We start from the raw sequence: 19224 nt of genomic DNA, 5'->3' as shown, positions 1-19224 counted from the left end.
TAGACTGGAGAATATGCGAGGATATAATATGCCCCTAAAGATGGCAGTTGTGATGGCGAGCGTTTGCTGTTGGCTATGGGCTGATGCCTCTGGATGCCTCGTGGTGGGGATCTTGCTGTATGGGCCGTAACGACAGATGGCTCTCCGTGCACTGTAAGGATAAGAAATGCTGAACGCTGGCTAGAAATACCCTGGGCGTGCTACAGGAAGAAGCCAGTTGCGTGTGACAACATGATCCTGGTGCGGGACAGAAGCTGAACTCAACTGTCCTAAGGAAGAGACGGATAGACAGACAACAGTGAGTGGTTTGTAAGAAAAGCCACAGAAGACGAGTGGCCAATTAAGTGCTGCTGAAAATGACGTGTAGCCAGTTTGTGTGCCACTGAGAACGTGCTTGCCAACGAATGATTGCAAGAAGTTATGCTAAGTCGCGAGCCTTGGCATGACTAAAAGTTGTGTTTAAACATGTGCTTGCGACAATTGCCCGGGAGTTTGTCACTGGAGATGTATACGTAGTGACTGTGAGCAATTCGTGTTACCGCATGTGCACTGCGAAGACTACAGGAGTTGTGCTTGAATGCATGTTTGGATGCGTGCTTGCGATGATTGCAAGATGTTATCCAGGATGCGTGCTTGCCACGACTGCAAGATGTTATGCTAGGATGCGTGCCTGCAACTAATGCAAGGAGTTGTGCCAGGACTCGTGCCTGCAACGACTGCAAGGAATTATGGTAGGCTTCATGGGTAGCCAGGCCGGAAAAGACAGAAGTCCATCCGGTCCAACCAAATCAAAATAAATAAGGTATCACACAACCCGACACACCCAAATCTACGCCCGCAGCTGATCCAGAGGAAGGCAAAAAAAAAACCCCAACAGAGCATAGGCCAATTTGCTACAGCCGGGGAAAAAATTCCTTCCTGACCCCTCGAGAGGCAATCGGATTTTCTCCCTGGATCAACTATACCTATAAATATAATTGTAGTCAGAGTCTTCATACGGAAATACGATAACCCCAACTACCAAGGCCTGAGGTGTGCCTTGGCCTGGCTGGACAGTATGCCTAAAAGAGGGCATACCCTGAATGAATGTATGAAATTATGAAAATATGGGGGAATGGGTGGGTGGGAACCCAGAAATGAGCCGACGAAGGCTCTGATGGAGGAGGAGGGGATTTAAAGCCCTCAGACTCCTCCTACAAATTCAGGCTAACCTGCGGCTAGCCTTCCAACGTACCCCGTAATACAACGTACATTTAGGAAGGTATCCAGGTTTTCCCTAAAGCAATCTATTGAGCAAGCCAGAAGTGCCTGCCAGCAATGATTGCAACAAGTTGTGCCTGGACACCTGCTTGCAACGATTGCAAGAGGTCTATGCTCGAATGCGTGCTTGCCATGATTGCAAGAGGACTATGCACGAATGCGTGCTCGTAATGAGTGCAAGAGGTCTATGCTCGAATGCGTGCTTGCAATGATCGCCAGAGGTCTATGCTCGAATGCGTGCATGCAACGATTGCAAGAGGTCTATGCTTGAATGCATGCTTGTAATGAGTGTAAGAGGTCTATGCTCGAATGCGTGCTTGTAATGATCGCGAGAGGTCTATGCTCGAATGCGTGCTTGCAGCGATTGCAAGAGGTCTATGCCTGAATGCGTGCTTGTAATGAGAGCAAGAGGTCTATGCTCGAATGCGTGCTTGTAATGATTGCGAGAGGTCTATGCTCGAATGCGTGCTTGCAGCGATTGCAAGAGGTCTATGCCCGAATGCGTGCTTGTAATGAGTGCAAGAGGTCTATGCTCGAATGCGTGCTTGCAATGATTGCAAGAGGTCTATGCTCGAATGCGTGCTTGCAACGATTGCAAGAGGTCTATGCTCGAATGCGTGCTAGTAATAAGTGCAAGAGGTCTATGCTCGAATGCGTGCTTGTAATGATTGCGAGAAGTCTATGTCTGGATGCGTGCTTGCAACGATTGCGAGAAGTCTACGCTTGGATGTGTGTTTGCAACGATTGCAAGAAGTCTACGCTTGTATGTGGAGAAAACAGCGAGACACGCCTAAACAAAGCTGTGTTTTCCCTTTTGAGGCAATCTATAATGAAATGAGGCCGAGGAGCAAGGCCCCCGGCAGGCATCCAAACATTGAAGAATCAACTGGACCCGAGCCGGGAAGCGGTATGTGACAGTGAAATGAGAGAACCTGCCATGACAGAGATCCGGATCGCCATGCCACAACTTGCGACCGAGCACGAAACGGATTCTGGAGCATGTACTGAAATGAGGCCATTCCTGGGGCACGCCGAGACGAATTTGGTACACAGATGTGACTATTCGTCCTGGAACGTGATAGGTGAAATGAAATGAAAAACCCATGACAAAGACAAGAATCAGAGGACGAGCCCTTGAGCCAAACAGATGAATCCTGTCTTTGGAGCATGTACTGAAATGAGGCGTAGCAGCTGGGCACACCAGAACGAATCGGTGCATAAGGAATGCGACAGGATTCGAATTGGAGCGTAATAAGTGACAGAAATGATATGCCATGACAGAGACAAGATTCAACGACTGGACTGATGGTTACAACAAAGAATCCGTCTCTGGAGCATGTACTGAAATGAGGCGTAGCAGCTGGGCACACCAGAACGAATCGGTGCATAAAAGAATGCGACAGGATTAGAATTGGAGTGTAATAAGTGACAGAAATGATATCCCATGACAGAGACCGGATTCAACGACTGGACTGCAGGTTACGAAAAAAGAATCCGTCTCTGGAGCATGTACCGAAATGAGGCGTAGCAGCTGGGCACACCAGGACGAATCGGTGCATAGAAAAATGCGACAGGATTCGAATTGGAGCGTAATAAGTGACAGAAATGGTATGCCATGACAAAGACAAGAATCAGGGACCGTGCGTGAACCTGCGAGTGACTCAGTCTCTGGAGCATGTACAGAAATGAGGCCGAACCCTGGGGCACTTCAAAGCGAATCGTGCACCAGAGGTGCGACAGGATTCGCGCCGGAGCGCGGCTAGTGACAGAAATGATTTGCAACGGTAGAAATGAGTGGGACTGAAATGATTTGAAATTAGATGAAATGAGATACATAACACAACTGCATGAATGATGAGATATATTCGAACTGGAGCAGACCAACCGATACGTGCGGACTGCTTGCTTTGTCGTAACAAGCAGTCGGCTGTGAGTCGAACGATTCGACCGATACTAATAGAAATGCTCGGGGAGTCGAACGGTTTCGAATGTCGTACCTGCGAATGAATCGCCTGACGTGGCGTGATCGACCGAAGGTGATAACGACTACATCGAAAGTAGAAACAGTGACATGAGTACGAGAGCCACAGTAAAACATCCGAGCGGTTCGTGAGTTCAGGGAATGTTGATGGGACATCGTAACACATGAACCGAAAAGGGGGTGCCGAAGCCCTACCTGCGACAGCCGGCCCGACGTGTAACGACAAATTCGATGGGTAAGACGACACTCCGACGGCGAAACCCACGGACGCTGATGAACGGGAAGACGGTCAAGACGGAGACGAACAACGCGGGAACTCACGAACGGGCTCACTGCGTCTGGTCTAGGATAGTCGGCCCTTGATATCTGACGTATCAGGTATCGCGCACCGGAACCGACGAGGAAGACGGGCGGACGGCTGGTTATATATTCCACCGGGCTCCTCCCATAATTTCAGGCCACCATACTGGCCTTTCTATATATATATATATATATATATATTGGTGTCACCATTTTTCTAGGTAAATATATAAATAAAGGTGCTCTTGACATGAAATTGTAACCACATGTGGGTAACACCCGTGCAATTCATACATGCAAAGACACCAAAACACCAAAACAATATCAGTTTAGTGTAAATGTAGGGATAGTTCAATCAGTGTGAATGTAGTGCAACAATTCATCTTTAGGTTATTGTCAATGTAGAGATGGTTCAGTCAGTGCATGTAGTGACCGTTTAACACAGTATATTTCATTGCTTAACTGCAAGTTTAATGCCATACAGTTCAGTGTGTTACTGCAAGTTTAACTCTGTATATCTCAATGTGTAGCGTGCTGTTTAAAGCAGTACATTTCTGTGCGTTACTGCACACTAAACGTAGCTTATTTCAGTGCATTACTACAAGTTTAATGCTGAACAGTTCAGTGTGCTACTGCAACGTTGTATATTTTAGTGCATTATCTTCCATTTAACGCTGTACAATTTAGTGCGTTACTACAAGTTTACCACCGTATATTGCAGTGCATTATTTTCTGTTTAACGCAGTACAGTTCAGTGTTTATTGTAAGTTTAATGCCGTATATTTCAGTGCGTTATGTGCCATTTACAGGAGTATATTTCAGTGCATTACTACAAGTTTAACTCCGTACAGTTCAGTGTGCTACTGGAAGTTTAACGTTGTATATATCAGTGCATTTTGTTCCGTTTAATGCTGTACAGTTCAGTGCGTTACTGCAAGTTTACCACCGTATATTTCAGTGCATTATTTTCCGTTTAATGCAGTACAGTTCAGTGCTTTATTGTAAGTTTAATGCCGAATATTTCAGTGCTTAACACAGTATTTTTCAGTGCGTTACTGCAAGTTTAACGCCATATATTTCAGTGTGTTATGTGCCATTTACAGGTGTACATTTCTGTTTGTTACTGTAAGTTTAACTCCGTACAGTTCAGTGCGTTACTGCAAGATTAATGCCGTATATTTCAGCATCTTACGTGCCATTTAACGCAGTACATTTCTGTGCGTTAATGCATGCTAAACGCAGTATTTTTCAGTGCGTTACTGCAAGTTTAATGCAGTATGGTTCAGTGCATTACTGCAAGTTTAACGCCATATATTTCAGTGCATTATCTTCCATTTAACGCAGTTTTTATTTGCCAAGTGTACATGCATAAAAAAGAAGGCATCATTTACTAAATACATTCTCAACCATAATCAACAAGTCATCATCAGTATGTACTATTTTCAAGGTTGTACAGTCCGTAGTGAAAGATATGTTAGTACGTATAGCATTTTTTTTTTTATAATTTACCATGTGCTCGTAGTAGTTATGGTTCGTATCATCCATCAACATGTGGCATGGTAAAACAAAATACAAACTAAAAAAACTATTTATAAACCAAAACCATGGAGGTTAATTCCCCCAGACCTGTCTGTGCTGTGTGCCGTCCTCTCCCCCCCAGATACACCCTCTCCAGTAGCATCTCTCATTAACCAGTTGCCGACCGCCGCACGACGATGTACGTCGACAGAATGGCACGGGCAGGCATATGGGCGTACCTGTACGTCCCTGCCTTCCCGCGGGTGGGGGGCCCGATCGGGCCCCCCCCCGGTGCCAGCGGTGGTTGGAATACGTTCAGGAGTGATCCGGGATGAGGGGGCGGCCATTCATTCACTGCCACCCCCTCACGATCGCTCCTGACGAATGGAAGTGCAGCGTGACATGACTTCCTCTCCTGTAATGTAAACACAGGCAGAGGAAGTGATGTAATCTTTCCTCGTGTCAGTCTTTTTCGTTCCGGCACCGAGGAGAGAGGATCGGTGAGTTGCACCAACACACCACACGTACAATAGAACACGCCAGGCACACATTCACCCCCCGATCACCCCCCCAATCACCCCCCCAATCACCCCTGCACCCCCAGTCACAGTGACACCAATTGCATTTTTTATTTTTTATTTTTGCATTGGTGTCATTTGTGACTGTAATAACTGTTAGGGCAGTTAGGGTTAGCCCCCTTTAGCTCTAGGCTACCCCCCTAACCCCACCAATAAAGGTTTAACCCCGTGATCACCCCCCGTCGCCAGTGTCACAAGTAAGCGATCGTTTTTCTGATCGCTGTATTAGTGTCACAGGTGACGCTAGTTAGGCAGGTAAGTATTTAGGTTCGCCGCAGCTTTTTATAGCGTCAGGGACCCCCATATACTACCGCATAAAGCCCCCTGATTGCCCCCTAGTTAACTCTTTCACCAGTGATCACCATATAACTGTTACAGGTGACGCTGGTTGGTTAGTTATTTTTTTAAAGTTTCAGGGCACCCGCCATTTATTACCTAATAAAGGTTTAACCCCCTGATCACCCGGCGGGTGATATAAGTTTGAGGGTCAGATAAGGTCTGCGTCGCCCCAGGCAGCGTCAGGTTAGTGCCAGTACCGCTAACACTCACGCGCAAAGCATACACCTCCCTTAGTAATATAGTATCTGATCAGATCTATATTAGCGTTGCCAGCATTTTAGGTTTCCCAAAACGCATTGTTAGTGGGATCAGCCCAGATACCTGCTAGCACCTGCGTTTAGCCCCTCCGCCAAGCCCAGCCCAGCCCACCCAAGTGCAGTATCGATCGATCACTGTCACTTACAAAACACAACACACATAACTGCAGCATTCGCAGAGTCAGGCTTGATCCCTGCGATCGATAACAGTTTTTTTGTAGCGTTTTGATACAGTCGCTGACAGCCTAGGTGCTTTTTTACCTGTGAGTCTCACTAGTGTACCCCTAAATTTAGAGCCCAAAATGGCAAAGCGAAGGTACACTAGTGAAGAGGCCTACACGTTTCTGAGCATGACAGATAGTGAAGAGGACGTCACACATCTGTCAGATTCAGGCTCAGAATACGATCCTGTAGAGGACAGCGGCTCCATGACAGATAGCTCTGGCGACGGAGATGAGGTCCCTGTTAAGGGCAGGTGTACCCGATCCTGAATGTATTCTGTTGTTCAGGTGGAGGAACCGCAGGTCACTCGTATGGAGCAGAGACGTACTAGAGCCGCTCATCCTTCTGGTGAACTGGCAAGCACCAGCGGCTTAGTACATCCTGGACGTACATCCAGCACTGCAGTAGCACATGGTGACGTGGCGAGTCCCATAAGTGCAGTTCAAGCTGGGGAGGTGGCAAGCACAAGTAGTGTCCCGCTGCCACCAAGACAAAGACAAAGACAGGCCCGTCGTACCCATAGTGCCCTTCCTGCAGAATTCGCCAATCCTAATTGGGTGCCCACCACTTCTGCAGAACCCGTACTTCCCCCATTCACTGGCCAACCTGGCATTAACGTGGAAACAGTTGATTTTACGACACTTGACTTTTACTCACTGTTTTTCACCGAAGATCTCTATAGATCTATTGTGGACCAAATCAATTTGTACGCTGGTCAACACATTGCCACTCTTCCCCAGTCCATCCTTGCCAGACAATGGAAACCAGTTACGGTTTCCGAATTTAAAATCTTTCTGGGCCTCTCCCTCAACATGGGCATAACCAAAAAGAGTGAGTTGCGGTCATATTGGTCCACTGACCCAATTCACCATATGCGCGTGTTCTCTGCTTCCATGTCCAGGGCATGATACGAGCAGATTTTGCGGTTCATGCACTTCAGCGACAATGAACTCTGTCGTCCTCGTGGAGACCCTGAATACGATCGGCTCTACAAAATTCGGCCCCTCATAAACCACTTCAACCAACGTTTTGCAGACTTGTTTACTCCCCATCAAGTTGTCTGCGTTGATGAGTCCCTGATTAAGTTTTCTGGTCGCTAGTCATTCAAACAATACGTTCCCAACAAGCGTTCCAGATACGGGGTCAAGATGTATAAGCTCTGTGACAGGGCCACAGGCTATACACATAGTTTTATGGTTTATGAGGGTAAAGATAGTCACGTAGAGCCGGAGAACTGCCCTGACTACATAGGAAGCGCTGGCAAGATAGTGTGAGACATGGTGTCACCCTTATTCGGAAAGGGGTACCCCTTGTACGTGGACAATTATTACACAAGCGTGCCACTGTTTAGTCACTTGTTTGATCAGCAGATTGGAGCATGTGGCACCGTGCGACCTAATCGCCGGGGCTTTCCCCAGCGGCTTGTAGAGTCCCGTCTTAGGCGGGGGGGAGAGAGCCTGCTTGCGCAGTAATAATTTGCTCGCTATGAAGTGGAGGGATAATAAGAATGTTTTCGTTCTTACCTCCCTTCATGCAGACACGACGGTCCAAATTCCTACGGCGACTGGTATTGTGGAGAAACCCCTCTGTGTCCACAAATATAACCTTAACATGGGAGGGGTGGACCTCAATGACCAGTTGTTGGCGCCGTATCTAGTTGCCCGTAAGGCCAGACGCTGGTACAAAAAAGTGTCTGTTTATTTATTCCAATTGACTATGCTAAATGCTTATGTGCTACACAAAGCTTCAGGACGGACTAGATCCTTCCTTAAATTCCAGGAGGATATCGTCAGAGCCCTTCTGTATCCAGGCGGTGCTCCACCTCACATCCCCCAACCAGATGCAGTAAGCCGGCTGCATGAGAGGCATTATCCTTATGTCCTCCCGAGTACCCCTACCCAACGAGCCCTCCAAAGAAAATGTCGTGTCTGCAGAAAGCGCGGATATAGGCGTGACACCCGTCATTATTGTCCCCACTGTCCTGACAATCCTGGTCTTTGCATTGGTGAATGTTTTGAACGCTACCATGAACTAGTTGAGTTTTAGAGTAGGGTACAGCATTGCACAGGCTAGGCACACGTTCACAGGGTCTCCCAAGATGCCATCGCATTTTGAGAGACCCAAACCGCTGGAACCGTTACAACAGAACTGTTAAAGTTACATAAAAAAGTGTTTAAAAAAAAAAAAGTAAAAAAAACAAAAAAAATATATATAAAATAAAAAAAACAAAAATAGTTGTCGTTTTATTGTTCTCTCTCTCTCTCTATTCTCTCTCTATTGTTCTGCTCCTTTGTACTGTATTCTATTCTGCAATGTTTTATTGTTAACCATTTTTTGTTTTCAGGTACGCCATTCAGCTGTAGCGTGGATTTATTTATCTTGACAGCAACAGCGTTTGCTCCCACGATACGTAAAGCCGCGACTCCAGCACTGTCGGAGGTGATTTCACCACCACAGTTAAAAAGGAGCATATATGCCGAAGCATGGGGGCATAAGAGGTGGAGGAGCGATCTGCTCCTACCTTTTGCGGGAGGATGCCCCCATGCTTCGGCATATATATATTTTAGGCACAGATTGTGTTAAATGTGTTATTTTTTGCTATTTTTTTTTTTTGTATTTGCTTTGCAGGTATGGTAAGTCCTACTGTTATACTGTAATGTTACTTTGTTTTATTGTTAACCATCATTTGCTTAGCAGGTACGCCATTCTGCTGCAGCGCGGATTTATTTATCTTGACAGCAACAGCGTTTTGCTCCCACGATACATAAAGCCGCGACTCCAGCACTGTCGGAGGTGGTTTCACCACCACAGTTAAAAAAGAGCATATATGCCGAAGCATGGGGGCATAAGGGGTGGAGGAGCGATCTGCTCCTACCTTTTGCGGAAGGATGCCCCCATGCTTCGGCATATATAAATCGTGCATGTATGCCCACCATTAGAAGTGGGTGGATGAAGGGAGGTATTCTAATAGTGGGTATACCCACCGATCAATATTTTTTTTTCGTTCAGCCCACAGGCTGCATGAAAAAACAAATTACAATATATGCCCAACCAGTTCCAGCAACATACTGGTATGTTGCTGGACTTTGAGTGCTTTTACCAGAATGATGCCTGCAGGTTTAGGTATCATCTTGGTATCATTCTTTTCAGCCAGCGGTCGGCTTTTATGTAAAAGCAATCCTAGCGGCTAATTAGCCTCTAGACTACTTTTACAAGCAGTGGGAGGGAATGTCCCCCCCCCCCCGCACCATCTTCCATGGTTTTCTCAGGCTCTCCTGTGCCAACAGGGAACCTGAGAATGCAGCCGGTGGTTCTGCCAGCTGACCATAGAGCTGATCAGAGACCAGAATGGCTCCAATCATCTCTATGGCCTAAGACACCGGAAGCTACGAGCATTTCATGACTTAGATTTTGTGGGATGTAAACAGCGCCATTAGGAAATTGGGAAAGCATTTTATCACACCGATCTTGGTGTGGTCAGATGCTTTGAGGACAGAGGAGAGATCTAGGGTCTGATAGACCCTAATTTTTTCAAAAAAGAGTACCTGTCACTACCTATTGCAATCATAGTGGATATTTACATTCCCTGAGATAACAATAAAAATCATTAAAAAAAAATTATATATATATATATATATATATATATATATATATATATATATATATAAATATATATATATATATATATATACAGTATGTCACAAAACTGAGTACACCCCTCACATTTTTGTAAATATTTTATTCTATCTTTTCATGTGACAACACTGGGGAAATTACACTTGTCTACAATGTAAAGTAGTGAGTGTACAGCTTGTATAACAGTGTAAATTTGCTGTCCCCTCAAAATTACTCAACACACAGCCATTAATATCTAAACTGCTGGCAACAAAAGTGAGTACACCCCAAATTGGGCCCAATTAGCCATTTTCCCTCCTCGGCGTCATGTGACTCATTAGTATTACAAGGTCTCAGGTGTGAATAGGGAGCAGGTGTGTTACATTTGGTGTTATCGCTCTCACTCTCTCATACTGGTCACAGGAAGTTCAACATGGCACTTCATGGCAAAGAACTCTCTGAGGATCTAAAAAAATAATTGTTGCTCTATATGAAGATGGCCTAGGCTATAAGAAGATTGTCAAGACCCTGAAACTGAGCTGCAGCATGGTGGCCAAGACCATACAGCTGTTTGACAGGACAGGTTCCACTCAGAACAGGCCTCACCATGGTCGACCAAAGAAGTTGAGTGCACATGCTCAGCGTCATATCTAGAGGTTGTCTTTGGGAAATAGACATATGAGTGCTGCCAGCATTGCTGCAGAGGTTGTAGGGGTGGGAGGTCAGCCTGTCAGTGCTCAGACCATACGCAGCACATTGCATCAAATTAGTCTGCATGGCTGTCGCCCCATAAGGAAGCCTCTTCTAAAGATGATGCACAAGAAAGCCTGCAAAATGTTTTCTGAAGACCAGCAGACTAAGGACATGGATTACTGGAACCATCTCCTGTGGTCTGATGACACCAAGATAAACTTATTTGGTTCAGATGGTGTCAAGTATGTATGGTGGGAACCAGGTGAGGAGTACAAAGACAAGTATGCCTTGCCTACTGTCAAGCATGGTGGTGGGAGTGTCATGGTCTGGGGCTGCATGAGTGCTACCGACACTGGGGAGCTACAGTTCATTGAGGGAACCATGAATGCCAACATGTACTGTGACATACTGAAGCAGAACATGATCCCTTGCCTTTGGAGACAACCCCAAATTCACCTCCAAGAGGACCCTTGCCTTTGCTAAAGAAGCTGAGGGTGAAGGTGATGGACTGGCCAAGCATGTCTCCAGACTTAAACCCTATTGAGCATCTGTGGGACATCCTCAAATGTAAGGTGGAGGAGCGCAAGGTCTCCAACATCCACCAGCTCTGTGATGTCATCATGAAGGAGTGGAAGAGGACTCCAGTGGCAACCTGTGAAGCTCTGGTGACCTCCATGCCCAAGAGGTTTAAGGCAGTGCTGGAAAATAATGGTGGCCACAAAATATTAAAACTTTGGGCCTAATTTGGACATTTTCACTTAGGGGTGTACTCACTTTTGTTGCCAGCGATTTAGACATTAATGGCTGTGTGTTGAATTATTTCGAGGGGACAGCAAATTTACACTGTTATACAAGCTGTACACTCACTACTTTACATTGTAGACAAGTATCATTTCTGCAGTGTTGTCACATGAAAAGATAGAAGAAAAGATTTACAAATATGTGAGGGGTGTACTCACTTTTGGGAGATACTGTGTATATATATATATATATATATATATATATATATATATATATATATAATATACAATGCATGGGAACATTTTGCCATAGCAGAAAAAAAACTGTCACAAAAGACTCTTTCTTTCACCTATATTTCCATCTGCATCCTTTTTGTAGAGACATATACATGCAGGATATAGGATAGTGAGGAAGGAGTACATTACTCCACAAGAAGAAGCATAAGAGCCCGTAATTTTGGTGTAATTTGCATTTTGTGGAGAATTTTTATGCTGCAGAATGGACTGATGGGCTGCCAGCTGGGTGGATTTGATATGACTGACTCACTGGTAGTCAAAGCAGATCAAGAAACAGTACGATATAGAAATAGGTTTAGACAAGGGATTTGTTGCATAATATGGTATGTGACTAAACTGTATTTCCAGTAAGGGGAACTGGTAACACTTCAGCATACAAAGACATTTATTGTGCTCCTCCAACCTTGTCACAATAGTAAGGGGTAGGCCCATTTCTGTTTCAGCATGACTGTGCTCCTGGGTACAAAGTGAGCTCCATAAAACATGGCTTGATGAGTTTGGTATAAAGAAATTTTAGCAGCTTACAAATAGAGCAGACCCCAACCCTACTGAACACTATTTGGATGAATTGGAAGTCTGAGCTTATTACACATCAGTCCCAGACCTGACCATAAACACATAGATTGACCAGTTTGGTGTGGAGGAAGTGGCCTACACAGAGCTCTGACCTCAACCCTGCTAACACCATTTGGATGAATTGGAACTCTGAGCCAGGTCTTCCCATTACACAACAGTACCTGACCTGACTGTAAAGACTGGGATTGACCAATCTGGTTTGGAGGAAATCCAGTGGCTTATACAGGGCCTGACCGCAACCCTACTGAACACCATTTGGATGAATTGGAAATTTGACCAGGTCTTACCATTACACAACAGTACCTGACCGGACCATGACGTGGATTAACAATGACAAGACACGGATTAACAAGTTTGGTGTGATGGAACTTGAGTTGCCGACAAAGAACCATGACCACAACCCTACTGAATAATACATACAATACGTGGATGGATTGGAACTCTGAGCCAGGTCTTCCCATTACACAACAGTACCTGGCCTGAGCATAAAGACATGGAATAACAAGTTGGTGTGGAGAAACTTGAGTTGCTGACACAGAGCCATGATCTCATTCTTACTGAATGCCATTTGAATTAACTGGAACTCTGAGCTGGGTTTTCCCATTACATTACAATACCTGACCTGACCATAAAGACATGGATTAACAAGTATGGTGTGGAGAAACTTGAGTTGTTGACACAGAGTCATGACCTCCATCCTACTGATTACCATTTGGATGAATTGGAACTCCAAACCAGGTCTTCCTATTACACAACAGTAACTGACTTGACTGTAAAGACTTGGATTGACCAATTTGGTTTGGGGGAACTCCAGTGGCTTATACAGAGCCCTGACCCCAACCCTACTGAACATCATTTGGATGAATTGGAAATTTGACCAGGTCTTACCATTACACAACAGTACCTGACCTGACCATGACGTGGATTAACAATGACAAGACAGGGATTAACAAATTTAGTGGGGAGGAACTTGAGTTGCCGACAAAGAACCATGACCGCAACCCTACTGAATACAATGTGGATGAATTGGAACTCTGAGCCAGGTCTTCCCATTACACAACATTGCCTGGCCTGACCATAAAGACATGGATTAACACGTTTGGTGTGGAGGAATTTGAGTTGCTGACACAGAGTTATGACCTCAACCCTACTGATTACCATTTGGATGAATTGGAACTCTGAGCCAGGTCCTCCCATTACACTACAGTACCTGGCCTGACCATAAAGACATGGATTAACAAGTTTGGTGTGGAGGAACTTGAGTTGCCGACACAGAGCCATGATCTCATTCTTACTGAATGCCATTTGGATTAACTGGAACTCTGAGCCAGGTTTTCCCATTACACTACAGAACCTGACCTGACCATTTAGACATGGATTAACAAGTATGGTGTGGAGAAACTTGAGTTGCTGAGACAGAGTCATGAACTCAACCCTAATGATTACCATTTGGATGAATTGGAACTCTGAGCCGAGTTTTCCCATTACACAACAGCAGCTGACCTGACTGTAAAGACTTGGTTGACCAATTTGGTTTGGAGGAACTTTAGTGGCTTATACAGAGCCCTGACCCCAACCCTACTGAACATCATTTGGATGAATTAGAAATTTGGCCAGGTCTTACCATTACACAACAGTACCTGAACTGACCATGACATTGATTAACAATGACAAGACAGGGATTAACAAGTTTAGTGGGGAGGAACTTAAGTTGCCGACAAAGAACCATGACCTCAACCCTACTGAATACAGTGTGGATGAATTGGAACTCTGAGCCAGGTCTTCCCATTACACAACAGTACCTGGCCTGACCATAAAGACATGGATTAACACGTTTGGTGTGGAGGAACTTGAGTTGCTGACACAGAGTCATGACCTCAACCCTACTGATTACTATTTGGATGAATTGGAACTCTGAGCCAGGTCTTCCCATTACACTACAGTACCTGGCCTGACCATAAAGACATGGATTAACAAGTCTGGTATGGGGGAACTTGAGTTGATAACACAGAGCCATGCCCTCAACCCTTTGGAGGTGAATTGGAGTTCCAATTCACCATTTGGGTGAATTGGAACTCCAAGCCAGGTAGTCCCATTACATATCAGTACCTGATGTGAGCAAAGAGTTATGGATTGACCAGTTTGGTGTGGAAGAACTCAAGTGATTCACACAGAGCCCTGACTTCTACCCTACTGAACACCATTTGGAAGAATTGGAACTCCAAGCCAGGTCTCTCCATTACAGATCAGTACATGGACTGTCCATAAAGACATGGATTGACCATTTTGGTTTGGAGGAACTGGAGTTTCTTACACAGAACCCTGAGCTCAACCATACTAAATCCCTTCAGAATGAAGTACGTGAAATAATGATTGCTAGATGGGGTTTCTTATCCAACATCCACACCTGACCTCACAAAGGGCTAAAGGGGCCAAATTCCCACAGACACACTCCAATTTGTAGTTGAAAGCCTTCCCAGAAGAACATAGATTCTTTTGCCTCAAAGAAGAGGTCAACCTTATATTAATGGCCATGGTTTTGGAATTGAATGCCCACCAAGCCCATATAGGTGTGATGGTCAGGTGTCCACAAACCCTACCCTGTACATACCCCAATATATAATGGTAAAATTGTACTTTAAATACAGACAGGCAAAAAAAAAAAAAAGTACAGGGAACAACGTGGAAAAAAATGATCAAATTTTAACAACCGATATGTACGTGCTTGCCGGTTTCCATTCTATGTAATTGTCCTGCTTTCGGTTATGCTTAGTCATTGGATGCGTAAGTTAGGTAATTTTAATTTGGGGTTTAAACCTTTTCTCTTATATTAACATTAAACGAGTTTTGAGAAACAGTGGGGAGAAACCAAGCAAGGAAAAGATGCTTTGATTTCTTCCTAGCAGACAGAAGATCTGGGTAGATAACATGCAGTGTGGGAGTTTATATGATGAGACTAGAATAGCTGTATGTATTGCAAAACAGTTCCTGCAACTCAGAAAACGTTCAGAAGCTGAAAATGATGGAACCACAAGATCTTGCTACCCGTGAGCTGCGTGCCATTAAAAAAACCTTGTGCTATATCAGCAGCACTGCCTGTGCACTCTGTCTAGTCTGTACAGCAACCACACTGGTGCTTTTACTAGGCGACCGAATGGTAAGTGTCCTCATTTCACAGCTTATGTCATTCTATTAGTTTCTGTATTTGTACAGTTTGATGGAGGTCTCAAGGTTGCTTCAATCACCTGCTCTCAACCGGTGGGACACAAACCCAGGGGAGTCCTTCTGATAGGGCCATGTGGCTCCTATTGTATACACAGATCTTAACAGTTTGGATATTTAGCAAATATTTGAACTAATTTGTAGTTGTCTACAATCATGATGGGTTGTTTCAGAAGACAATTATACACAATAAGGGTTATCAGTAATACATTGACCTACTCAAAAAAGTACCAAGAAAGAAAAAAAAAAAGAAAAGAAAAGAGCTTCTTATAATAGTACCAAGGGGCAGATAGTGTTCAAAAGGGTACCATCACACATAATAGAGAATAATAGATAGATAGATAGATAGATAGATAGATAGATAGATAGATAGATAGATAGATAGATAGATAGATAGATACCCTGGTACCCAATACATGGCTGGCAGGCTTGGCACCAATGCTGGGGGTTATTATTGCATCCACTGACACCAATGTTGGGGGTTATTGCGTTCACTGATACCATTGTTGGGGATATGATACCAATGCTGGGGGTTATTATTACGTTCTCTGTTGCCAATGTTGGGGGTTATTATTTTGTTCTCTTATACCAATGTCGGGGTTATTATTACATTCACTGACACCAATGTTGGGGGTTATTGCGTCCACTTATACCAATGTTGGAGGTTATTATTAGATTCTCTGATGTCAACATTGGGGGTTATTATATACATTCTCTGATACCAATGTTGGGGGTTATTATTGCCTCTACTGACACCAGTGTTGGGAGTTATTATTGCATTCACTGATACCAATGTTGGGGGTTATAATTGTGTTTACCGATATCAATGTTGGGGTTAATTTTGAGTTCAATGATACCAATGTTGGGGGTTATTGTTGCGTTCGCTGACACCAGTGTTGGGGGTTATTATTGCGTTCGCTGACTCTAATGTTGGGGTTTTTTATTGTGTTCACTGATACCAATGTTGGGGGTTATTATTGTGTTCACTGATACCAATGTTGGGAGTTATTATTGTGTTCACTGACACCAATGTTGGGAGTTACTATTGCGTCTACTGACACCGATTTTAGGAGTTATTATTAAGTTCACTGATACCCATGTTGGGAATTATTACTGTGTTCACTGATACTAATGTTGGGAGTTATTATTGCGTCGTCTGACAACAATGGTGGGGGTCATTATTGCATCCACTGACAACAATGTTGGGAATTATTACTGTGTTCCCTGATACCAATGTTGGGGGTTACTATTGCGTCTTCTGACACCAATGGTAGGGGTCATTATTGCGTCCACTGACAGCGATGTTGGGATTTATTATTGCGTCCACTGACATCAATGCTGGGAGTTATTGTACTCCAGTTTCTTCAGTATGTATTGCGATACACTGCAAAAAATGCTGCAAGATCAACATTTATAGATAGATTGAGTTGTGTCCATTCCATAAACCCCAACACACAGTCCATGGGGCAGACACCAATGCTGGGGGCTATGATGGAGTTCTCTGACACCAAGGCTATTATTGCATTCACTGACACCACAGTTGGGGGTTATTGTGTCCACTGATACCAGTTCTGGGGAGCTATTATTACGATCACTGACATCAATGTTGGAGTTCATTGCATTTACTGACACCAATGTTGGGGATTATTATTGCGTCTTCTGACACCAATGTTGGGGGTTATTATTGCATCCATTGATACCAATGCTGGGGGTTATTATTGCATCCTCAGACACCAATGCTGGGGGTTATTGTACTCCAGTCTCTTCAGTATGCATTGTGATACACTGCAAAAAAGGCTGCAGGACCAACATATATAGATAGCTCAAGTATTTCCTTTTGTTTTCGAGATTTATACCCTAAACCCCTGGTGCCCAACACACGTCCAATGGGCCTGACACCAATGCTGGGGGATAATATTGTGATCACTGACACCAGTCCTGGGGGTTATTGCATGTACTGAGACCTATATTGAGGATTATTACACATTCAATGACCCCAATGTTGGGGGTTAAAATTGCGTTCACTGACACTAATGTTTGGGTCTACTATGGTATCCACTGACACCAATGTTTGGGTCTACTATGGCATCCACTGACACCAATGTTTGGGTATACTATGGGATCCACTGATACCAATGTTTGGGTATACTATGGTATCCACTGATACCAATGTTTGGGTATACTATGGGATCCACTGATACCAATGTTGGGGTATACTATGGGATCCACTGATACCAATGTTTGGGTATACTATGGGATCCACTGATGCCAATGTTTGGGTATACTATGGGATCCACTGATACCAATGTTTGGGTATATTATGGGATCCACTGATACCAATGTTGGGGTATGCTATGGCATTCATTGACACCAATGCTATGGATTTTTGTACTCCAACTTCTACAATGTGCATTGCAATACGCTGCACAAAATGCAGCAGGATAAAAAATTTCGGGCATTGATGTGCTATTGTGTGGCCCTCTGGCGGTGTCCTGGGCCAAACTTGAGGCCCTCTATAATTTTTTCAGTTGACCACCACTGCCCTAAACTAGAATGGTATCAAAAAGATAGATAGCTATATACAATGTTGGAGAGGAAGCTGTTTCCTCTTCATATTTAGGCTTCTTGCACTCTTTGTATAGCAGGGCTGTAGTTTGAGAGGAAGAAGCAACAAAAGGAACCAATCAATTTATGGGTGGACAATAAGCATGCTGATAGGAGGGGTGGAGAGCAGTGTGTAGCGTAGAGATGAGCTTATCACTGGGCTTTTTTCCTTTCACTGTCCAGTCACAGGTTTTCCTGGGTCCAGGATGACCTGAGCCCAGAAGAAGTGGGTTGAATGATGATGATGGCTGTCAGACTGAGGACACCTAGTGGCAGAAAAAAGTACTGCAGGAGAAATGTCTGTATTGGAGCTGAATATTGCGGCAAATGTTGATTTTGTTAATTTATCTTTTAATGGGCTATTCCTTTTTATCCTGTTATTTTTGAGCGGCATTTACATAACAAAAGATTTGTTTTGGGTGGAATTGGGAAGGGTTGGACCTTCTGTCAAGTTTTTTTTTGTTGTCTGTGTGCCACTGGAGAGATTCTTCTTTTCTGATGATTTTTCTTTATTTCCAGCTGGTGATCCTGCCAGTAATACACTGGGCAGGGAGGCAGCTATTTTGGTCACATAAGCAGGGGTTCTTTACTTCTCCAGTGCTTTTCATACTATCAGCAGGACTGTTTTTAAGGCAGGGCAAAAGGGACATCTTCCCTGGGTCCCATCATGGTTGTGGGGCCCAAAGCAGCTGCCTCATGCTTGCCAACTATCCCAGTTTAAATTCCCTTATCCATTAAAGTTTTAGTCCCATGCTGTGTCCCGATATCTCAGTGTAAAGTTCTGTTGCTGCTGCCCAGTTCTGTCCTTTTTTCATGTACAGGTGACTCACCTGCAGACCCTGTGTTTGTTTACATGTATTTACGACCTTCATTGATATGTAAATAGCGGCAGCGTTAATATATAAATAGTAGCGGAGCCGTGGCATTAATATGTAAATAGAGGTGGCATTCATATGTATATCATGCCCCCGCTGAGGTCATATCTACCATCCCTTCGGCTGAATGCTGCCCACTGGGGAGGT

At 44.4% G+C, this 19224-nt stretch overlaps 1 long non-coding RNA gene across 1 annotated transcript in view; it reads left to right on the top strand.

Moving 5' to 3' along the window:
* Nucleotides 1-15333: 15333 nt before the first annotated feature.
* The window catches only part of LOC143958524 (uncharacterized), a 107501-nt gene continuing 103610 nt past the window's right edge, over nt 15334-19224 (top strand). Inside the window, exon 1 of the long non-coding RNA XR_013270138.1 lies at nt 15334-15533. This is a non-coding gene — a long non-coding RNA (uncharacterized LOC143958524). The remainder of the gene's footprint in view (nt 15534-19224) is intronic.

Source organism: Lithobates pipiens, unplaced genomic scaffold (genome assembly GCF_037356315.1).
Source record: "Lithobates pipiens isolate NorthernLeopardFrog02 unplaced genomic scaffold, aLitPip1_a1.2 Scaffold_1, whole genome shotgun sequence".
Taxonomy (NCBI): domain Eukaryota; kingdom Metazoa; phylum Chordata; class Amphibia; order Anura; family Ranidae; genus Lithobates; species Lithobates pipiens.
This window is presented reverse-complemented; position numbering and strand designations above follow the sequence as displayed.